The sequence below is a fragment of the Tenrec ecaudatus genome, chromosome 2, assembly GCF_050624435.1.
Source record: "Tenrec ecaudatus isolate mTenEca1 chromosome 2, mTenEca1.hap1, whole genome shotgun sequence".
NCBI lineage: Eukaryota > Metazoa > Chordata > Mammalia > Afrosoricida > Tenrecidae > Tenrec > Tenrec ecaudatus.
The window spans coordinates 104,482,496-104,507,907 of NC_134531.1; the positions used below are offsets into that span (position 1 = coordinate 104,482,496).

The 25,412-nt window shown below is 38.7% G+C and overlaps 1 non-coding gene across 1 annotated transcript; it reads right to left on the reverse strand.

The window, feature by feature from the left end:
• Positions 1 to 6,744: 6,744 nt before the first annotated feature.
• On the reverse strand, positions 6,745 to 6,847 carry LOC142442020 (U6 spliceosomal RNA). The gene has a single exon (XR_012783285.1). It is a non-coding gene; the product is annotated as a U6 spliceosomal RNA (small nuclear RNA).
• Between the last annotated feature and the right edge of the window lie 18,565 nt (positions 6,848 to 25,412).

The window sequence follows — 25,412 nt, forward strand, 5'->3', positions numbered from 1 at the left end:
ATAAATTTTAAAACTTGTTATTGATTAATGTGTATTTAAAATATTTATTTTACTATGGTTTGTATGAAGGTTTACAGAGAAGGTTAATTTTCCACTGAACTATTTATACACACTTTGCTTCACATTAGTTGCAATTCCTTCACTTTGGCGCCACTGCTTTGCTTCCTCCCTGGGTTTTTCCTTTCCCCCAGTCCATCTTTGCTACCCCCTCCCACCGTATGAGCTTTGTTTGGGGACAACCACTACTTTTTTAGTCGTGTATGGTCATTTTGAGTAGTATTTTCATCATGACCGTTATTGTCATTTTATAGACCTCTCTGTTATTTGTCTGCAATCCGATCCCTGGGATTGAGTTCAGTTACAGGTTTGAAGGATTACTGAGCGTGACAGTGCTATGCAGGTGCCACACCAGCATGTTGAAAGTGAAAAACGTGCTGATGAAAATTGATACTTGCAGCCTTCCATATGGATTTACAACTCCATGTAAAGAAAGCACAAGTCCCCACAAAGTGACCGGTAGGTGATGTCAGGGTAAATGAAGAAAAGATTGAAGTTGTCGACAAGTTAGTTTTGTTTAGATACACAATCAGTGCTTATCAAAGCAGCAGTCAAGAGATCAAACAATCTATTACATTGGGTAAATCTGGCAGAGACCTCTTTAAGGAGACCTCAAAAATCCTACTTGGAGGAGTAAGATGGACCAGACCCTATGCCATATTTTCATCCATCTCACATGTAATTGACCCTTCAGCATTGAATAAGGAAGACTAAAGAAGAACTAAGGGAATTGAATTATAGTGCTGGTGAACGATATTGAATGTACAATAGACTAGAAAGAACCAACAAATTTGTCCTGGAAGAAGTAGAACCACAGTGCTCATTAGAAGCTGGAGCAGTGAGAGTTTGTCTCAAGTACTTTGGACAGGCTCTGAGGAGAGAGCAGTCCCTGGATAAGGACAGTTGCTTGGTAAAGTAGAGGGGCAGTGAAACAAAAAGCAGACCCTCAATGTGATGGGCTGACGCAATGGCTGCAATGCTAGGCTCACCCATAGGGTGACCCAGGACAGTTGTATACAGGCTTGTAACTGGGCAGAACTCACTTGACAGCACCTAACAACACATAGGGTTATATTCTTAGGGTTTGTCTGTTGTGTAATTTTGGTCTTTATTATGATTTTAAATTTTGTTCTACATTTTTTCAACACCTTTCTTTGATCTCAATCACTGTGATCTATTTTAATAGCTGGGCACCATAGAGTTCTTCTTATTTCAGGGTGGTAGAAGCTGTAGTTGAGTAGTTCACTCGTACTTTGAACTACATATGTGACTTTCACAGTAAACCATGTAAGTTAGTACTTATAGTGTTTGTATCTAAGGGTTTTTAAATAGCACGGATAGATGTAAAATGGAAAATAGATATAATCCTATCAGAGCCAACATTGCACTTCAAGATAGATTTTGGAATGTGCTTTCTGGTGGTGAATTGATTGATTCATCTTGAATGTGTACACGGGTTAAGAGGGAGTTGGGCAAAGGAAACAAGGAAATGCTGCATTGATAAAAATCAGGAACGGTTGCAGTTGAGTTGTCGCTACTTATCATACTTGCTCAATCTTCATGCTGAGAAATTAATCACGTAAACTGGGTTATATAAAGAATGTGGCATGAGCATCAGAAGAATGCTTATTAATAACCTGCCACATGCAGATGACAAAACTTGCTTGCTGAAAATTAGGAGAATTGAAACATTTGCTGATGAAGGTCAAGGATTTAAGTCTTCAGTATGGATTGCAACTCGGGGTGAAAAAGACCAAAATCCTTCCAACTGGCTCCCTAGGTAACATTATGATAACTAGAGAAATGATTGAAATTGTCAAAGATTTTGTCTTACTTGCATTCAAAATCAATGCTCATAGAAGCAGCAATTAAGAGATCAAAAGATGTGTTGCATTGGGTAAATCTGCTGCAATGATCTCTTTAAAATATGAAAAAGCAATGGTGTTACTTTGAGGTCTAAGGTGTACCTGTATGAAAATACTAAGCCAGGGTTTTTTTGATTGCCTCATATGCATGTGAAAGTTGGACATCAAATAAGGGAGACTGAACAAAAATGGATGCATTTAAATTCTGGTGCTGGAAAAGAATAGTGAAAGAACCATTGACTGCCCAAAGGCGGAACAGGTCTTTCTGTGGAGAAGTTCGACCAGAGTACTCCTAAGGGGCCAGGATAAAGAGAGTCCATCTTACATGCTTTGGACATGTTGTCTGTCAGGAGAGGCAGCCACCAGAGAAGGACAAAATGCCCGAGAAAGTAGAGGGGCAGCAATGGAAGCAGGGGATGGATTGACAGTGGCTGACATAGTAGACTCAAGCATGGAGACAATTGTGAGCATGGCACAAGTCTGCACAGTGTGCTCTTTTGTTGCGTATTGGGTCATTATGGGTTGGAACGAATTGCATGGCACCTAGCAACAAAACAAAAAGTAGCACTTGACTATTAAACTAAAGCTTAGTTCAAAGCCGCCCAGTAATGCTGTAGAAGAAAGGTCTGAAGAGTGATTCTATAAATATTATTTAAAAAATACAAAACAAAAACAATGGAGCAGTTTTATTTTGTAACACATGGGGTTGCCTTAAATGTAAATGGACTTTGGCAATGTATTCTACTATTAAGGTCAATTGCATCACTTGAAGGTAGGATGAACCCAATAGCAGTTGATTTAGTTTGTTTCTCGCGCATGCGCCATACTTCTGAATTATATCACAAAGCTGGTTTCGTACATTTATATTTTATCTTCTCAGCAGTCTTGTAACTGATCCTGATTTTTTTCTTTTTCTGAAGTTATTCTTTTTTGAAGTATTTTTGAAAATGCATATCTGAATAAAATTTGCTCTTTTAATTATCTTATATAATGATTTTTCTATAAATGATATTTTAAAATGGACTGTCTAGTGCTTCAATGTCTAATTTCTTTTCATTCAGCTTAACTGATGATAACATGTTTGCTTTCTCAAGAGTAACAGTTAATTTATTTTTGTCAGAGTCTAAATTTACAGGAACGTATGGAAACTTGTGGAAATGAATGTTGTAATATTTCTTGACTCTCACAACAGCCATACTTTCTTCACGAATGAGCATCTGTGAGTTTTAAATATCTATATGTGGATCTGATAGTAGAGGTGATAGATTAATGGGAAGAGAAATTTGAATGATCTCTGAAAAATGCATAATATATGCATATTATTTCCCCCTAAAGCATTGTAAGACTTCTTATAACATTTAGAACAAAGTAGACACAATGTACTTATCCGGACCTACAAGGCTGGATGTGAAGTGGATCCTGTCTCTTTCTCCAGCTTCAACTGATAGGTCTTTGTCATTCTATTGGTCTGTTCATTTCTGTCAGTGTCTCGCCCGCTATCTTGGCTGAGCGTCATTGTCTGCCCTACATCTCTCTCCAATCTGGATAACACTTGATCAATTTCTAACTATTATAAATGATCATTTCTTAAAATGTGAACACCCTCTTCACACTCTGATTATAATTTAAGCTACCATAGCAGGCAAATATTGCTCCTGTATAGCACTTTTTAATGACTGTATCCTCACCATCTAGAATACATTTCTGAATTCTCTCATGTTATTATAATTTTAAAATTTTATTTATCATTATACTTGAGCTTTTCCTACTTCAAATTTTCCAAAACTTCAAGTTCTTGAGGTTAAATGTCTACCCAAATATCTACTTAGGTAGCACCACTATTATAAGATTGTGAATATATATGACAATATTTGCCTCTGTTTCCTTTTACATTTTCAAGCCTTGTATTGTCTTCTGGTCTCCGTTATTTTTACCATACTTCCTCTTATTGTGTATTGCCTTCTCCTTCACCCCAGGTAGCACTTCCCTCTCTGTGGGCTCCAGCCCCACAATCAAATTGTCCTGAGCTGCGACAAATGCAAATATGGAAAATGAAGAAAGTACTGATCTCCATTCTCGTAGGAAGGAGAAGGAGAAAAGTCCAGCAATTACTCAGCAATCAGGTTTTTTAGGCCTGAGGCCTGCAAGCCTCTTGTTACACATACACACGAAAATGGGCAATGTGTTAATTTTGAATATCCCAAGTCCTCCAGAAGAATATCTCAAAGAAAACACTACTATGCAAGAGACAAAACGTACTGATTGTGTCTTAACCATAAGGGACAAAAGGAAAAATATGTGAGGGTAGAAGTGATGTGGGAAAACATCCTTTTGGGAATCTGCATATTGCATTATTTCCTCCCATTTTTCGGATTGCCTCACACTAGGGCTGGTGTGTCAGGCCCTGTGGTCATGGGCAGGAACCTGCCACATACACTTCCTCCCAGGCCTTCAGTTTCCCACTGCTGTACCCTAGTCAAGGAGCCCCACCAGCTCTCTGCCCTCCTACCCCTGGTAATTATCAAATAATGCTTCTTTTAGTGTAAACACCTTGTTTGTTTTTATAATGGTTGTTGCTCACCCTATTCACCCTTTTGTGACTGACAAATTTCATTAACATAAAGTCCTCTAGGTTCATCCCTATGAGGAAGTGTTCCACAGATTGATCATTAGTCTTAACATTGTGGCGGATTCCACTGGGCATCCATACCAAACTTTATTTGTCCGTTCTTCCACTGGGGGACATTGAGGTTGCTCCATCTTTTGTTATTGTTAACAGTGCTGCAGTGGACACAGATGTATATGCACTTATCTTTATTTTTTTTGTAAGCTGGAGACTTAATTTTTATTTATTTATTATTATTTTTTTAGATCATTTTATTGGGGGATCTTATAGCTCATATAACAATCCACACATCAATTGTTTCAAGCGTATTGGTATACATGTTGCCATCATCATATTCTAAACATTTAATTTCTATTTGAGCCCTTGGTATCAGCTCCTCTTTTTTTCCTCTCTCTCCTACCCTCCCACCTTCGTGAACATTTGATACATTATAAATTGATATTATTTTCATATTGTACACCTGCCGCTGTCTCCCTTGCCCCTTGTTTGTGTGTTGGTCCCCTGGTAGGGGTGATGGGGGTGGTTATGCATGGATCATGGCAATCTGTTCTCAGCTTCCTCCTCTTCTCCCCCCAACATTCCCCCTAGCTCCCTGGTATCTGTGGGCTGTGACCTATTGTCTGTACCAGTGCACATGCTCTAGTCTAGCCAGACTGAAAGGTAGGACTGGGGTCAGGATAGTGGGTAGTGAAATTCTCAAAGAACCAGAGGAATATTATGTTTTTCATCAGTGCTATACTGAACCTGTTTGACTCATCCCTTACTTGTGACACATTTTTGAGGGGATATCCTATTGTCTACAGATGGGCTTTGGGTCTCTGTTCCCATCCCCCCATGTTTTCAACAATGCGGGGTTGTTTTGGGGGGGTCTTCTGATGCCTGTTTCCTGATTCCGTTGACACCTCATGATCACACAGGCTGGTGTGCTTCTTCCATGTTGACTTGTTGCTTCCCTGCTAAATGGACACTTGTTTAACTTCAAGCCTTTAAGCCCCCAGATGCTCTATCTTATAAGAGCTGGGCACCATCAGCTTTCTTCACCCTTTGCTTTTGTACCCATTTTGCCTTCAGCAATCATGTCGGCAGTGTGAGCATCACAGAATGCCAAATTGTTAGACCAAAGTCTTCTTGCATTGAGGGAGGGCTTGAGCAGAGACCCAAGGTCCCTCCACTTCCTCAATATATTCCCATATAAATATAATATATTTACATATGTACACACCTATGTTTATACCTCTGTCCATAGCTTTGCTTCCTAGATCTTTCCTCTGTTTCCTTTTTCCTTCCTCCTACCCCACCATCATGCTCACCCTTCTTCTGCCTCTAAGTAATTTCTCTCAACTAGATTGTTGTTGCTCCAATGTGTTAGTCTGGGTAGGCTAGAGAAAAAAATCCATAGAAACTCATATGTGTATAAGAATTTATATAAAGGGTAATTGTACATTAAGAAAGCATCCCGACCCAGTCTAAGCCCATAAGTCTGTATTATCCCATATGTCCAATCCCAATCTATAAAGTCCTCTTCAGACTCATGAAACACATACAATGAGACCGAATACAAGATGATCACTGGCCAGTGGGTAGAAAGCCTTTGGGTCCAGTGGCATTGTGAGCATCTGAGTGTTGGCAGGGGTCTCTTCGTGGCTTCTCTGGCTTCAGAGGTCTGATTGCATCAGGGTAGATCATGTGGCTTCTCCAGCTTAGGGAACTAGTGTAGTTCAAGTGGCTTGTCAGCTGCAATGTCTCCCACGGAGTGAGCAGAGAGAGAGAGGTGTCTCCCTCCTCCAAAGAGGAAATACCGGATTTCCCAGAATTCTCAGGAGAAGGCCATGCTCACACAGAGGCTTCATTGGCTATGATCCATCCAATTGACAGACTAGACTCCACTCTTAATCCTCTCCAGTTCCAAACTGACACCAAATTACATAACTACCACATCCAGTACCACCAGAAGCTCTATGTCCTCATCATTGTTGGTTTTCATTCCCTAGTTGTTTGCCCTCTGCATCTTCCCCCCACCCCCCACCGCGGTCTCTCCAACCTTTGGTCCTATTGCTTTCTCCACATACTTGCTCCCATTTCTGTCATATAGGTGGGCAAAACAACAATAATGGAGACAAAACAAAAAGAAAACTAAATATCAAAGCAAAACGGGGAAACAAAGCAAAAAAGCAAAGAGATGAAAAAGCATATTTTAAAAATATGGAACACTTCACAAATTTGCGTGATATCCTTGCACAGGAGCACGCTAATCACCTCTGTGCACTGCAGTTTTAGTAGTGCGCTGCCTAAGAGAGCACAAGCATCCGTATCTGTATGTGCCATGGCTCTTCCTGCTCTCGGCTGCATACACAGCAGAGGGATTCTGGGCACATACGCATGTTTCCGTTCTCAGCCTTTCCCGGGAATGCCATAGTGCTTGCCACAGCGGTTGCACTGTTTTACGTTTCCACCAACGCTTTGCCACTTCCAATCTCTGCCCCCTTTCTGGCATTTGTCGTTTCTGTGTGTTTCTTACCGATGACATTAATGTTGGGGTCAGGAGATAGCTCATTGCTTTGATTTACATCTGCTTAATGGTTAATATCCATGAGCATGTCTTCTTCTGCTTGTGGGTTACCTTTATGTTTCCTTTGGTTGTGTTTTTAAGTACTGATAACATTTTTATGTGGGCATTACTAAGAGTTTCAGTTGCAGTGTCTTCACTTTATCCTATCTCTTACCTCAACCACCGCCCCATTCTATTCGAACTTTGAGTTCACATACATTTTCAAGCCCTTCATCTCCAAAATCACTTCGTTTATTTCCAAAACACAAATTTTAAATCCCGATCTTTTCTGTTTTCTTAGATCCTCATCGGGAGCACTGGCTCAGATGCACCGAGTTAGGAAACAGAGCAGAACCATTCCACCTCGGAAACGCTCCCCATTGGTAGCGCTCTTACATTGTGTAGTAGAACACAGTCATTAAATATAAAGTTTACTTCCTAACTGTTTTATGTGCCGGAGCAAATAGATGACAGAATGAGAAGACAGGAAGGAGTATATCTGTCCGTCTGTAGGTCCACCTTGAGGGCAGATGGAAAGCAGTGCATCATCTGTGTATCTCCAGCTGTGGAAATGCAGCTGATTCTTAACAATCGCACTTTCCTTTCCACGACTTTAGTTTGTAAAATTCCCTCTTCTCCTTTTTTAATTTTCCGTGCTATGAGAGTCCCTTTGGTTCAGCTGGAAAAACAGCAGCCCCAAACAGAAGTACTCTCAAACCCAACCCCCGCTGGGCTTTTAATTTATTCAGTAACCTTGAACATGCCTCTCCATATCTCTATGCATCAATATCAGCATCTGTTAAAGAGTGGGAAAAAGTATTGAACTGTAGACATGTTCGCAAGGAAAAACAAGTAAAAGTGGTTAAAGATCACTTGGAAAATATAAAAAGGAAAATAGGACATCAGCCAAACTCTAGAACAGCTGAGAATGGACTTTACAGACTTTGCTGCTTATGTAGAGATTTGGGTTGGATGTTAAAACAGTTTCCTGAGAGTAGATTTTTTAATTAGGCTGCCTCGCTGGCTTATAATATATTTCTGCTGTTCTTCATTTTGTTTTGTTAATATCAATCCCCTAACAAGTTTATGTGGAAGATGCAAAATGGAAACTGAGCCATAGCTACTACTGATAATGGAAGATATAGTCAGCCATTGATCAGGCTTCATTAATGATTGACTGCCGTCTGCCCTTTAGAAAATTATCAGACTCATGATGCTAGACAAGTTTTTGTAAAGTAATCAGTGTACTATTGAGTCTTAATAATTTCAAAGCTTAGAGTATTGGTACTTTAAGGAATATTTGCTTTGTCATACACTAAGCGCACACATGTTAAAATAGAGATTCATGGACTCCTGAGCAAGGAGAGGGCGGACATTTCTGTGTTTATTATTTTGACAAGTTTTCTTCTTGAGGCCACCAAAGTCACATCCTACAAGGTCATTTATTTTCATCTTATTTGAAGTGCTTAATCCACAACACTAGGAGGTCATTCATTTACACTAATCAGATGTAAACCTTAAGGATAACATCAAGGCTAGTGTGTTATCAAATAGCTGTGAACCATAACCTTGACCACTTGATACATACAATTATCTATTTCTCTAGTATATCTTTGAGGCTGCTAAATTATTAAATATTTCAATTAGATATAAACTCCAAAATAAAAATTGTGCTGCAGAATTATTTTGTTAAAATAGTTGCCTTTACCAAATGTTTCCGTCTTGTTTTAAGAAGTTAATAAATCCTGATGTGTTGGATCATTTTTGCATCAGTTTATCAGAAGGAAAATCTTGCGATCCTTAGGTAGAGAAACTGTCCTAAAGATTGTGGCATCATTTCTCTTTCAATGCTCAGTAATATCTCAAGTTTCAGCTTCAAACTTATCCTCCTTGGACATCTCTCAGTGATTTGTCAGTGAATCAGTGAGTTTTAAGTCTTTTCTAATTGAAATATAAACTGAGGCATAGAATTTTAATTATGGGTATACTGTTACATTTTACTCTTTTGGTTGTGGAAACTACAATGAGTGTATGTGTGTTCAGTGCGTGTGTGTGTGTGTGCGTGTGAGTGTGTGTAGTCTATCAGTTTCTTAGTTATGATCACAAATCTATTGCTATCAACTGAGAAAGTTCCCCTTCACACCTTAAGCTTCTGCTTTTCTTTCTTATGTTACAAGAGTATTTGAATAACTCCTACATAACATCCGAAATAATATATAATAATAATAAATCTTGGGCTCTTTCATGGAAATTCTTTTAAAAACACTAGGAAATATATAATTTTTCAAATAATAATATATAAAGTTTTTTTAAATGAAAGTATTTTTAATGAAAGAGTAGAATAAAAGTATAAACAGTGGAGGATGACACGATATTTCACTTCAAAAACAGGGAGCAGAATTTATAGTGCATCCCTTACATAACATATTAGTTTAACTCCTGCTGTGATATATATTTTCATATATTTTATATGAACTTGGGATAAATTTAAGTCTGGGTCAAGTTAGTCTTACCTGCATCTGTACCAAGTGAGGGTATTCTTACTTAGAGTATACAAAGAAGCAACAATTTATACATCATGTCAGTCCTCTGATACTATTTGAGTCTTATCAACTTTGCTTTGTAAATTAACATATAGAACATTAAGATTTCTTCATGTGTGATAGCTTCCACTAATCCACTGGCATTAAGCCATTTTTAAGTGACAGTGAACCTGTATCAGGTAATTGGGTGATCACTAAAAGTGTCAGTATGAACTCTATTACAATGAAACAATGAATTGAAAGACTAGTTCCTGAGGTATCCTCTCTTGATTTCAGAATAACAGCTTAATAAGTCTATTCCATTCAAATTTAATCTGCTAGAAGATTAATACCCATATTATTAATACCCACTTTTATTAATACCCATATTACACAAGTATATCAAGAGATGTTTTTAGTGTGAATTGGCTTATGTTTACCAAGTATTTTAAAGTTGCAAAGTGTTATCCAAGTGTTAAGCCCAATAAAATTTTTTGTTTTGTGTTTATACAAAATTTAAGCAACATGTGAAGCAGCCAGATTTTAAAAAATTTAATCTGCTGTCCCTCCCCCAGGAAGCAGGCTATATGTAGATTCTTGTAATCAGTTCCCCCTTTCTACCCTCCAGGAATCGCCCCTCTCACCAATGGTCCTGAAGGAGTCATCTGTCCTGGTTTCCATTTGTGAGTGGTTAGAGCAAGGGTGATTAGAATCAACACCATTTTAAATTTAAATCCGGCGAGCAACAAAGAAGACCCACCTCTGGCTTTCCTCTCAGCAGATTGCACATAGAGATTGCAACACAGCCGTGGTCTGCCACTACAAGCACTTCCAGGTTCTGAACAAACCCGCTCCCAAGTATGCTGTGAAGTCCATGCCAAAAGCAAGTCAGAACAGATAGATATGGTCCTTACTTAGCATCAATTAGTCCAATATTTGTCTTAGTATACAGTATTTGCTACTTTTATATGTATATAAAACTCTTCCAAATACTGAAACATCTTAAATATAATAATGCAGTACATAATAACGAGATGGTAAAAATAAAACTAACTGCACATGCTACTGAATTGGTATCTCTGTGTATGTCTGTGTGTATAGCTGTCTCCACCCATTGCTCTGGAAGTGACCAGGCCTCCTAAGGACCTAACAGGATAACGTCTAACAATTCCCTAGAGTTTCCAAGGCTGTAGTACTTTATAAAAGCAACCTGCCATGTTATTTTCCCATGGAGCAGCTCGTGGCCATAAACTCCAGAAATATTAGTTCGTGGTCAAGTGCTTCAAAAACTATACTCTGCCAGGCTACTTGTAAATCTGCTGTTGTTATTGTTAAGTGCCTGCAAGTCACTTCCAACCCATAGCAACAAAACAGCATGAAACCCTGCTCGGCTCTATCATATCTGTATCAATTGTTAGGTTTGAGGCTGTTGTGGCACCTACTCTGTCAATCCATCTCATGGAAGGTCTTCCTCCTCTTTGCCAATGCTCTGCTTTTCCAAGATTGATGCCATTCTCCATGGACTGTTCTGTCCTAAAACCTAAGAATAGTCCTAAAAACTATTCAAAATAGTTTAAAGTGATTTTTCTATTCTCACTTCTGAGGGCCTTTCTAATTGCATTTCTTCTGAGACAAATTTGTTTGTTCTTCTGTCAGTCCATGGTATATTCACTATTCTTTTCCAAACACAGTAACTCAGGCGCATCAATGCTCCTTTGGTCTTCCTTATTAATAGCCCAGCTATTGCATGCAGATGAAGTGATTATAAACACTTGTATTGGTTCAGTTGACTTTGGTCCTCAAAGTGAAATCTTTGTATAAATATACTGAGAAAAACAAACCCACTGCTATAAGCCAATTCTCAGTTATACAGATGCTCTATAGGTTTTCTGAGGCAGTACATATTTGTGGGAGCAGACAGCCATGTTTCTCCCTCAGAACAGTTGGAGAATTTGAACCGTGTTTAGCAGAGCGAGGCTCCCTCAGCAGCCCCAACAGGGCTCCCTTTGTGTAGTTATACATTATATTAAACAACACAGAAATAGCTTTCCTAATAGATAGGTAATTAAAAATTTTTTGATTGTGTTAGTCTGGGTACATTAGAGAAACAAATCCACAGAGATGCATAAATATGAGAGAGTTTTATATACACATGAAGAAAACATCCCAACCCAGTGCTGCCCAAGCCCACAAGTCCAACATTAACCCATAGGTCCAATACCAATCCAAAAAGTCCTCATGCATCTCACAAGACACACACTATGGTGCTGACTGCAAGGGGAAAGCCGAGTCAGTAAATGTGTAATCATCTCAGCGCTGGCAGGGATCTCCACACGGCTGTTCCAGCACCCAGGGCTGCATTGGAGTATGTCCACGCGACTTCTCCTTGGGAATGTCTTGCAGGAAGTGAGCCTTGCCAGCTGAAGCAGGGAACTGGCTAAGGCAGCGGCACTACGGTCTGACCATCAGAAAGCAAGAGACCCAAGAACCATTTATCTCTCCGCTCTTCAGTTAACCCCACATGTGTTTATCAGCCAGGTTGGCACAATAGACATTAACAATCTCAATGATTAAAGGTTAATAGTGTAGTTCCATTGATGTCTATATCCTGGAATGGAGTATTGATGAGGTAAAATTATAACAATATAAATCACTGGATAGTTCAGGATAGGATGATGGAGACGGGGATACTGTTAGATATACTGGACCTGGTGTTAGCGAGGATGGGTCTTAAGCTAGACAGTTAGGGTTTGCCTCTGATGCTAGGGACAGGGGTGCTACTACTGGTTTCTCTTTCCTGAAGTGAACACTAGGAGAGGTTTGAAAAGAGCTTTTCTTTCACTTGTCATAAATGGCATCGGAGCAGCTGAGGCCCTTTCTAAGTCAGCATAAAGTTTGGTGAACCTCTGTTTATTAGGATCACACTCTTTGCCGCCCCTGATTTAATGAGATAAAAGTCTCCAGCAAAAACTGCCTGAAAAGTTTCCTTGATCATCAAAACCTTTCTGGTATTTTTTGGTCCTGCTCTTCTTTCTCAGCAGCAATCATTGGATGCTCTAGCTCCATGAGGTCTTAATTATGCTGTTTTTGGTTTTTCTTTCAGGATGGGAGTTGAGTAACTCTGAAACGTCATTTTCACTGTAGTGTTAGTGCAGAGGATCACGAATATCAACCAGCTTGCTTGGTTATTTCAATGTTGTCAATTATGAACCCTTAAAGGCTTGCACAGGTGAGGAGCAGGACATTCAACATTCCTTTTGTATTTGACTACTTCACTTTATCCCAAGAATCTTCAATGATTTTGGTGGCATTGCACATGTTTTGATTCCTCCTGAACTCCCTTAATTCATCGGGTCATCAGGGGTGGTTCTGACGGCTGGTGAGGTCTGCCATCAGTCTTAGGCCTTAACGGAAGCTAGCTATGATTGATTGGCTGCAGTAGTGATGTGGTATAGGAAGGCAAAACCATGACCTTTACCTTGGGACGAAGGTTGTCTAATATGCAAACATTGTCCAGTGGTGTTGTTAAGCACAAAGGGAATTTTAGATGAAATTTCTTGGCCAAGTAATAATGTTAAAGAAGCGGAAAGTAGGATAAAACATTTCAATAAGCTTTTGCATTTGCCTTTAAAAATGAGAGTACATGCTGTATGAAAAATATGCTTTTAGATTCAGAGAGCAATAATCAATCAAATGTTTGAAACAGAAATACCCAGATGTGGTGCTCTGAGCAAGGGCGCCAGCACATCTTCCATAGAAGCTCAAGATGCATTTTGTTCTCCATTTATCATGATGTTGAATATCGGTCCAATGGAAGGATTTATTGCTTTCTCTATATTGAGTTGTAATCTGTACTGAAGGCTGCAATCCTCGATGTTCATCTGCAAGTGCCTTAAGTCTTTCTCACTTCCAGCAAGCAAAGTGTCCTCCGTCCTCTGCATATAAAGTGTATTAATAAACCTTCCTCAAATTCTGATGTCCCACTCTTGCTCCTGTACTCCAGTTTCACTGATTATTTGCTCAATATATATATATATATATATATATATATATATATATAGAGAGAGAGAGAGAGAGAGAGAGAGAGAGAGAGAGAGAGAGAGAGAGTCTTAAGTCTCCATCATTAAGTGCTTCAAGTCTCCCTAACGTTCAGCAAGCAAGTCAAGGTTGCGTTGGCGGCTGTGGAATCTATTACATGAGACATTTAAACTGTGGACATGAAATGATAGCACTTTGAGGACTAGTATGTGTCTCACCCAAACCATGGTATTTTCAAGTGCCTGTATGTATGTCAGGAAAACATGGAAGGCCCTTTGTAAGACATATTGACACTGTGGCTCCGACACTGGGTTGACATACAGTGGCAATGGTGGGGACAGCACAGGGCTGAGCTGTGTTTGCTCTCTTGTACATCGGGCATCGGGTCTCCATGAATCACCTAACAGAAACAGCATCTTTGATAGCTTGGTTCCTGGTTTATATTTTTCGCTTTTGAAATGTACATCTTTCAGTCAATTCTCCTCCAAATAAGCCAGTTGCCTGTGTTAGCATGGGCTCTTTAAAGAAACAAAACCAGTAATACATGTATGTGTTCTATATAGGAAAGGATTTATATCAAGAAATGGCTTAGGCAGTTGTAGAAATCGGTAAGTACAGTCTGGTCGAAGTCAGGATAGTTAGCTGAAGGTTCCTGGGATTGACACGTTACACAATAGGAGATGGAAGAACTGTGCCTTGATAATGAAGCAGAGACAGCAGGGCACAGACTGGTGAACGCAGTGGTTAAAAGCCGGCCAAATAACTCTACTGCTCATAGTCGACTGATGGATTTTGGAATCAGCTGTCAGCACAATGGGAGACTGAGGGACCAGATACAAGATCCAGCTCCGTCGGAAGGCTAAGGGGCAAAGGGGATCCCACTCTATTAGGTCTTTCTTATACAAAAGGCTTATGATGCCAAGGAAATGTTATCAAGCTGTGTTGTAATTGTTAAGTTGGGCTCCATCCCTATGCATACCAGGAGTGTCTCATGGACATAATCTCTAACTCTCACACTTCTCTATTTTAAAATTTGGGTCTGGCAAATAAATTCCCTCTTCAGTAGGGTTTTTCAACATTTTAGAAAGATGACTCACAGCACTTACATTGCCACTCATTGGCTCACTTTGTTCTTTAATATTATGTAGATTTGCCCTCACTTTAAATGATGGAGCTAAACCCTACTAAAAACGTTCTTCTTCTTTAATCATTTAGTAGGGGTTATCACAATCCATATATACATCCATGTGTCAAGCACAGTTGTGCATATGTTGCCATCATCATTTTCAAAACATTTTCTTTCTACTTGAGCCCTTAATATTAGCTCCTCATTTTCCCTATTCCCAACCCTCCCTCCATCATTAACTCTTGATAATTTATAAATTTTTGTTTTCATGTCTTACACTGACTGCTCTCTCCCTTCACCCACTTTTCTGTTGTCTGTCCCCCTGGGAAGGGGTTATCTGTAGATCATTGTGATCAGTTTCTCCTTTCTCCTCAACCTTCCCCTTCCCATCCTGGTATCACTACTCTCATAGATAGATCTGCAGGGCTGGCCCCAATCCCAAATACATGGACCCCCCTTCACTCCCCAGAAGAATGCACTTCAGAGGTCAGCACTGAAGCTACAGCTCAGGGAAAGAGACACGTCTGATCAGAGCACATAGGAGCAAAAGAAGAGGGAAGGAAGAGAATGGAACACATCTTTACCCACCAAGCTCTGAAGACGATATTCCTGCTCAGAGCACCCAATGCACAGAGAGGATCATAGGGCCAACCCCACCAGGAGATGCGATCCATAGCACTACAGGGAACAATACTAGAGACACAGTGCAGGAATTGTGCTGGATATAACCCTATCACACAGTGGCAAAACATTAATGGCACGCAACAGAGCAGTAAGGGGAACAAGAAATGAAGTCCCCAAGGAATACCAAAAATAGATCTTGAGGCCAGGGATTGGCACTGCATCAGTCTCAACTGGAAAACACTCCTAAAGGTCAACAAACGGACCTGGAATTATTTACAGGCTTTTCTCTTTTTTTGTCATTGATTTGTTGTCATTGTTGCTGTTTTGTTTTCTTTGCCTTATTTTTGTGCTTACTATTGTCTCTGCAATGTCTATCTAGATAAGATAAGCAGGATAAACAATCCAGAGGAGAAAACAATGGGACCCATGTTTCTGGGGGTACATGATAGAGGGGGAGGCAGGGGAAAGGAAGTGGGTGTTAAGAAACTCAGGAACAAAGGAACAACATGTGATCTAAAATCGAAGGTGAGGAGGTTGTTGGATGCCTCATGGGGCTTAATCAAGGGCAATGTAGCCAAGAGGGATTCCTGAAACCTGAATGAAGGCCGAACATATTAGTGGGATAGGAGGATAGTAAAAGGAAATAGAGGAAAGAACTAGGAGGCAAAGGATATTTTTAGAGGTATAAATACAGACATGCACATATGTAAATATATTTATATATAATGATAGGGAAGCGGATCTATGTACATATATTTATATGTTAAGTATAAAGGTAGCTGGTCAACCTTGAGCCTCTACTCAAGTACTCCCTCCATGAAAGACCACTCTCTTCTAATAATCCAGGATTCTATGATGCTTACCTTCCTGACATGATAGCTAAAGACAAAGTGGGTGCATAAGCAAACGTGGTGAAGAAAGTTGATAGTTCCCAGCTCTCAAAAGACATAGCATCTGGGGTCTCAAAAACTTGAAGATAAACAAACTGCCATTTAGCTGAGAAGCAACAAAGCACACGTGGAAGAAGCACACTAGCCTGTGCGATCATCAGTTGTCAGACATCAAAGACTCAGAACCAAAAATCCTATCGATGTGAAGGAGGAGGAGCACAGCGTGGAGACCCACAGCCCATCTGTAGACAATTGGACAGCCCCTTGTGGAAGGGTCACAAGGAAGAGATGAGCCAGTCAGTATAGCACCGAGGAAACATACAACTTTCCTCTAGTTCTTTAATGTTTTCTCCCCCCACTATCATGACTTAACAAATCTGGCTAGACCAGCGCATGCACACTGGTACAGACAAGAGAACTCACAACAAAGGGAATCCAGGACAGATAACCCCCTCGGGATCAAAACAAATTCTTTATCTGATCATCTTTACTGACTATACATGTAGCTTTTAAGTCACTGAAAATACTTCAACCCTTTTCTTTTACTAAACTATTCCTATTGGCAAAATACACTGATTTTGATCATCTAACCAGATTACCAATATCTTTTCCATTTCGCTAATTAATTTACCGCATTACCTGTAGCTTTCATTTGTGCGGATCCTTTCTAATGCTCCATTTTTCTGACGTTGTCCTCTGAAATTGTTCCAATAATTGACTGACTATGCTCTAATGTTCTCCAATAGTAAATACATCTCCCCTCTTTCCAATAGATTTATTACGACGATTTTATTTTCAGTCATGATTATTTCCTTTTATTTGGTGCATTACCAGAGCTTGCACTGGAATTAACCTTGGGAGGTCTGCTTCAAAGGGTAAACAAGAAGAAAAGGTAAGTTAAGCACAAAATTACAGGCACCGCGTTCTCCTCCATAATTCTGAACACAATGCAATACTTTCCTAAACTTTGCAAAATATTGTACATTTGATTAATGTTAAATAATCAAATAGGCTTGGGCAGTTCTGCTCTGCCTATAGGGTCAGCATTGTCCTGATGGCAGTGGAAGTGATGTCCCAGGAGGATGATTGATAATGAACTTCAGCATAAAATGACAATGATGCCTGTAACATGAACCAGAGACATATATCAACTATAGATTCATGAATGGATTGGGGGCCTGAACTGAATTCCAACCCCATTCTAATAACAAGAATAATTAGTTCTTAAGCCATGGCCCTACTGATACTCACCCTCATGAAGAGATCACTGAAGATATGACTTCTATAGCAACATTGTGGTGAAGAAACTAGATGGTGCCCAGCTACCAGAAAGAATAGCACCTGGGGTCCTAAAGACATGTTTTCAAACCATCAGCCATATCAACTAAGTCCACATGGAAGAAGCACACCAGCCTGTGCAATGCAAGGGCCATACGTAAAATAATCCAAATATAAAATAGGGAATGGAGTCAGAGCTTCACTTTTGAGCACCTTGTTCGTAGAAGTCTATTGATAAGAGTAGAAGCTCAAAATCCATTTTTAGGATCCACACTTGCATTAAGCCTCTGAGAAATGCAACTCAGGTCATAGTTGAGGCATGTGAATAACCCCAATATCAGACAGAGAGCATTGTGATGTTGGTCATGGCAGACATAGTCGAGTTAAAATGTAATGCCTTATCATTTCATCTCCCTCGTGATTCATTTTAACCTCTGTTTCAGTTTTTAAAAAAAGGGGGGGGGAGAAATACACAAGGATTATGACCCTGGAGCATCCACTGTGACCGTGGACCAGGGATGTGAACAACTTCACTAACAGGCAGGATGCGTTGGATGGTGGATTGTTGCAGATGCAGTTAGGTTAAAATTTAGCATCCTATCATTTGATCTCCCTTATGGTCCATTTAACTTTGGTCTAATATTTAATATTTCTTATCTTTTAATTTGAGGGTTTTATCTGTTTTACTCTGTTATTATTTTTAGAATTTTTGCCTGTCTGTTTGTTGTTAATGTTTTTCTCTGTAGATGAAAGCTAGGATAGGTATATTGATAGAGACAGTGACATGATTAATGGTTCCTTGGGTGTATGGCAGAGAAGGTTGTGGAGAAACGGGAGCTAGTAACAATGGATCCGAGAATGGAGAAAATGTTCTTAAACTGATTGTGATGATGATTGTACAATTAATTCTTCTTGGTGTAATTGAATTATTGAATTGTATGATATGTGAATTATATGGTAATAAAACCATTGGCAAAAATAAAATCAGCATTTTAGCAGTACATTTTGTAAGGCATGTATTCATAATCTAAACTTACTGTGTAAATCATTTAACACTTCAATAGACAACATGCATCCACAATCAGCACTCATGAAAGAGAAGTCAAAAAACTAAATGACTTATTGAATTTGGAATATCTGCTTCACAAGAACCCTTTAAAGTATTACAAACCGCAGATAACACTTTGAAGACTAACGGGCGCCTGAGGGTTTTTCAATCACCTCATATGCACGTGAAAGCTGAACAATGAGGACTGAAAACACCATCCAATTGAATTATGAGGTTAGCAAAGAATATTGAAAAGACTCTGGACAGCCAGAAGAACAAACAAACCTGTCTTCAAGGAATTGAGGAAAAGTCTCCTTAGAAGCATGGATGGTGAGACTCTCTCTATGTATTTAAGCATATTATCAGGAAGGACACTGCCCTGATAACAGATTTTATGGATGGTAACATAAAGAGGCAGAAAAAATGAGGGAGGACCTCAGTGAGATGGATTGACACATGGCTGCAACAAGGCTTAAACATATCAATTGTGGGGATAGACCAGAACCAGGCAGTGTTTCCATCTGCTGTACAGATCGTGCCTACATGCTGGAGCCAACTCAACACACCTGATGACAACAAGCAACTTGAGTGTTTCCTATATTAAGGACAAAAATATATGAAATCAGATTTGGTGTAACATTATTTTGATGAATTGACTGTGTCATTATAGAAAGAAAGCTACAACTCAACAAAACCTAAGAAAAGTCCTCCCTGTAGAAATCATCAGTATGCTGAGTACTTAGAAAGAGGGACTCGTTCTGTGATCACTTCCCTCCCAATCTTGTCTTGCATGAGAAGACTAATTATGACAGACTGCGTGCACATGCACACACACACGTATCTTATCCATAAGAAAAGAGAATAGATAGGTAAAAGGCTGCTAGTTGGCAATCATGTGCAACTCATGTGAAGCATCCTTTGGGAATGCATTTTGGCAGTTTCCACAATCATAGTTCAGAAAATGGAAAATATTTTTACTAATGCACTAAATGCTGATTCGTACACAAAATAATCTAGTAACTTTAGGGAATGCTTTTATTTATTGTATTTTTGTAATCTTGGTTTTATTAAAAAATAATTAGATTCTACTCTTAGAGAAAACAAAGATGACTCAAATGCAGTTAATAACATCGCAAAATGAACCACATGGGACATATAGCAAAATGTGCAGGTAAATATCTATATTATAAAACATATTGTAGAAGATATGTATTAAGATATTAATGTGTTATTTTGGGAATTTAGAGGAGAGAAATTTATATTCAATTGGGAGAAGTAAAAGAATGTTTTATATTGTAGTGATAGTTCTGCCAATACCTTTGTATACATCCATCTATCCATCCACCTATCCATCCATGCATCCATCCATGCACCCATCCTTCCATCCCATCCACAAGAGAATGTTCTGATGTAGCAACAGCACTACCACACAACCATAAGAAAAATATTAATTTTGCTTAGTAGTTCTACAAATATTTTAAAATAAATTACATTTTATAAGAAAGGTCTAGATTTTCTAAAATACAAAAGTTTGTTAATGAATCAAGGTTGTATATGCACAGCTGGTAGATTAATTTACTTTAAAGTTTTACCTCTGTTGTGAAAAAGTTAATAAGTCTGGACTTCTGAAAATAGTGGTTGATTGTATCAAAAAGGCATTCCTGAATCAAGCTAATAGTTAAGCAGTTGAATATTAGCCAAAAGATTGAACCAATGCAGAAATGCTTTAGAAGGTAGGCCTGGCAGTCTGCTGATGAGGAAAGATCACACATAGTCTTCAAAATCCTAAGGAGCCACTTGACGCAACACATGGGATTGACTTCAGTAGAATTCAACTTGTAGGACATAAAAACACTATATAAATGAATAACAATCACAAACCTCCTGAAGATTTCATATGAGGAGTTTCTTCTCAACATTCCTTAAATCCCAAGAAAAATTGTAATAGTGAATGTATATGATTCCATTTTATTATGAGGATAAATTAGCTTAGAAAACCCAAAATAAAATATTTGTGTTTGAACAAAATGAATACTACTACTTGTTTAAAATTTTGTATCTATTCATCACTCAAATTTTATTTGCTGTTCACTGAATGCTGAGCAGTGTGTGGAGCTCTCTCTATTGAAATGGAGTGAGTTCTGAGGGACTGCAAGTGTATTGCCCGAGACTTCAGCATAGTTTGGTCTATCAAACCCTAACTGTACAATCCTCTGGCTATCCTGCTTCCGATATATATTTGTTTATTCTCTGGAAGTACACAGTATATTCAATATTCTTCCCTCACAACATACTTCAGACGCATTGGTTATTGTTCGGTCCTTTCTCATTCATTGTCCAGCTTTGGTATCTACGTGAAAAGATTGAAACTGTCATAACTTGGTCAGGCAAACCTCAGTCTTCAAAAGGACATTTGAAAGGTGGACTTTTGACACTTCACAGAGATGTTGCAGCAGACTTTCCCGGTGCACTGTGTTGTTTTGCTTCCTTGGCTGCCATTGCCACGGACATGGATTGTGCTGTTTTGTTGGGCGCCATACAGTCAGTTCCAACCATCACAATCGTATGTTCACCCGAGCAGCATGCTGCTCTTTCCTGCACCATCCTCACAATTGTTTCTAAGCTTGAGTCCATTGTTGAAGACACTGCGCCAATCCATCTTCTTGAGGGCCTTCCTATTTTTGCCCCACCCCTTCTACTTTACCAAAAATGATGTTCTTCTACAGGGGACCGCTCCTCATGACAACATGTCCAAAGTATGTAAAATGAAGCCTTACCATTCTTGCTTCTGAAGGGCACTCTGGCTCAGAAAACCAAAAAGGAAGAACATACTCAGCACATCTTAAACTTAAAGAACTCAAGTAAAAAATTAAGCCTTGATTTGTAACATCAAAAGGGTCTAGGGGCCAAGGATTGAATAATGCAGGAAGCAGCAAGGGGAGATGGAAACAATACACAGTCACTGTACCGAGATGAACCAGTCACTCTCCACCATTTCAGGAGGTAGCGTACGAGCAAGAACCAATGGCGCTGAAGGAAGAATCTCAAGCTGTGCTGGACTCACTAACCCCAAACAAAGCCCAAGGACTGTGGAATGCCAATTGAAATATAGTTCTGCAAGAACTTAATGAACTGTGTCAGGAAGTTTGGAAGACAGCTACTTGGTCAGCTGACTTGAAGAGATCCATATTTGTACCTATTTCAACTAAAGGTGAACATTTATTGTAGATTCAAGTAAAATTAAATAGTTGATAAATTTGATCTCTCCTGTGTTTTAATGGTGTTGTCAATTTCTCTAGTTTTGAAGACGTTGGGTTTCTTTAAGTGGAGGCTTGACCCATATTGAAGGCTGATGTCCTTGAACTTCAAATAGCCCAGGGTGTCTTCCACATGCCATATATTTGTAAGGACTCTTCCTCCCATCCAGATGCCACATTCTTTTTCATGTAATCTAGCTTTTTGGATTACTTGTTGTTGGAAAGGGATTTGCTATGAATAGATTGTTCATCTTGCAAAATTCTCTCATGTAATGTCTGACATTGTTTTGGTCAGCGAGACCATATGTGCACAACTACTGATCTTTCCTCTTGTTCCTTGTTTTCTCACGTCAATCTGTAGTAAGTGTCAATGTCTCTTGATTAGCTGTTTGGTCGATTTCAGATTAAAGAAGTTGATGTAAGTGTTGATATCCTTCATCTTCGTAGTGGTTAGTGTATGCATTTGAATAATAATATTTACTAGTCTTCCTTTAGGCTTTTGGAATTATCCTTTTACAAACACTTCACTTCAAAAATTAACTTAAAATGTTACTTTTTGACAATAAATGCAACACTATTCCACTTCATTCTGCATTCCCAGCAGAGTAAACCATAAACTTGTCAGATTAAAAACGGCGATTTCAGTTCACAGATACTTCAGCATTCCTTTTCATATTTGGAAATATCCAATTATCCTATATTCATATTTTATACTTGATTGTTATTAATGGATATTAGCTGTATTTTTCTGATTTGTTCGAATCGTACCACATCACCAAATGAAAGTCCTGAAAGGTTCCTTCAGTGCTGACTGTACTTTGAGAAGGCTGTTCTTTCTCAGTTATAATTGAAGTGATTCCAACCTGACAAATTCATCTTCCTGCACCCCTTTTCTCTTTATGATAATTCTATAGGACAAAGCAGAACTGCCCCTGTTTCTGAGACTGCAATTCTTTATGAGAATAGAAAGCCTCATTTTTGGCCCTTGGATTGGCTGGTGGTATTGAACTGCCCCCCTTTTGGTTAGTTGCTCAACCCATTGTACCACCAGGCACCGAGACTCTTTTCCAGCATATCAGCTAATATTATATTGTCATTCATAATGTACTGTAAATAATGTATTTTGTTGCTATAATTATAGTACATTTTTATAAAGATAAATGGCATATAATACTGGATAATATATTCCAGGAGGAAGGTGGGTATGTGCAAGAATTTATCCCATGTGAGCATAGAGGTTAGACTGAAGAATGATAGATAGGAATTACTAGAAGACAAATTCTAACTTTTATATGAAATATTATTTTAATAAGTACAGCTGTCTTTACAAGTAAAAGATTTGGGACAGTGCCTTTGATATTTTTATTAATGGTGCATGGCTTCATGTCTGAATTCTAGTCAGCTTTTACTGTTTGTTCATTAAACTAATGAACAGCTGTTGAAACGGTGTAAAGGGCTTTTTGATGAACTAGTTGATTCCTATGCTCAGGCATAGACTGGACATGGGCATCTAAGTATGTCATAGAAGTGATTGCTGCAGTATCTGGTTAGAGATAAAATCGGTCTAAGATAAAGCACAAAGGTTCTCCTACTAACACCTGGCAGCAAGGTCAGAGTGGAGCTTAGAGTTGGACAAGGAGCTGTGGGCTCCGACTCCAAGGCCATGCAGATCCCAGCATCTGGGATGGGGTTGAGATGCAGATCAGCAGTGAGGGATTCCAGCTGTCAGAGATGCAGGCAGGGCATTTACATGAGTAAGTCTTAGACAACGTGGATAGAAAAGATTTTAGCATTTTGATGAGTGAAGATTACTTGAACACTTGGAAGAATAAATTGCAGATCTTTTCATAAACTGTTAGTAATTACTAAAAAGAAATCACTTCCAGAAATAGTTTGTTCAAATCAGTGCTTCTCAAATATGACAGCATAACTCCCAACAGAGCGTTAGTTCTGACTTTTGTGCGATGGCATTATTTCTAAGTTAACTTTTTTCTATTAAAAGAAATGAATCATTTCCCTACTTATCCCACCCACACTGACCCCACTAATAAAAATACAATATTTTAAGATTTTGATTACCCTGTCATTTATAGAAATATTATTCATAAGTATCTGTGAAATAATGAACTTAAAATACAAAATGTCATAATTCTTTTAACTTTCATTTATATCAGGCTTGTTTTCAATTATATTGATTAAGTTACGTTATTAGTTTAAGTTGTTAGGGTTCTGGAGGTCCTTTTAAATGATTTTTGATGAAAAAACAATTCTGTCTACTCTACAAAATACTTCTATTAATCTCTGGTAACAAGATCCCAGGATTTTAGCTGGCAATATGTTTTCCTGCTCCAAGTCCAGATTACCCAGTCTACCTGGTTAGTTATAACTTTGTGAATAATTCTTGACCGATAAGAACGGTTATGTGCAATATTTAGAATATATTGTAAAGAAAATGGCATATCCTTGGTAACCACAATGGTTACCTAACTATAAACCATCTTTTAAAATGTGGCTAAATACAAAAAATAAATAAATGCTAGGGCAGTTGAAAGTCACCAAATTTCTCTGTTTCATCTGAATATCTATTACTGAAAGAGAATAAATGTCTGTTTTGATTGCCATCTTTTATTGGTATTGTTGACTGTTGTTTTATTGTTATATGTAGCTGAACCTAATGTTGCTCTGCCTGAAGATTCCGCTGTCAGGGCACAAGCCCATGCATTCACTCACACGTTCACTCATATTTGTGCAACACTGTTATAATTGACTTGTGTTGGAGCTGTTCAGGTAACCTTTACGGTTGTGACAGAGATTAAAGTTTACCAAATGTCTTTTGCTACATGAACTGTCACAAATTGACACCGATGACTGATGTATTTCTAGATTTACCTTCTGGGGAAGAGGAAATCTGCCCCTAAATCCCTCTTCAAACATAGTGCTTTCTAAGTTGTTGAAATACGTGTTTGGAAAATAAATTATATGTCGGAAAGATGCTCGGGGAGGAAAAAAAAAACTTTTGCAAGTTTTTAAAATTTTGACAGAATGCAGTTTTGACATTTTGAAATCTGTAAGAATATAAAATTTCAGTGATAAATATTATTCCACTTTTACAGACACCATGGTCTAAGCTGTTCGCTGCAGGGTGTGGAGTAGGTTTAAAGACCTGATACCCGAACTTCTCGTTTTTGTCTTGTGATCTGATGATTGTGTCCCTTGTGATTGGTTCTAAACATATACATACTGATTACTATTTGTCAATGAAAAATTTTTCATGGCCCCTAGAGCTCAGATTTCTTTTCCCAATTTGGAGAGTTATAGACTGCATCATTTTGGCTCAAAGTCATGGTTATTCCCTTATTTGTGTCTTTCACAGCTGGGCTGCTAAATAGAAACCCACAGGAAGAACCCCTGCTGCTAGAGGAGGCGTTCCCAACACAGCTCCAATCGGGTGCACATAAACGCTCCACCGGGAAACTGGATAAAACCTGTGAAACTTTGGGTTTTTATTAAGCCCTAAGAATGTTTTAAGAACA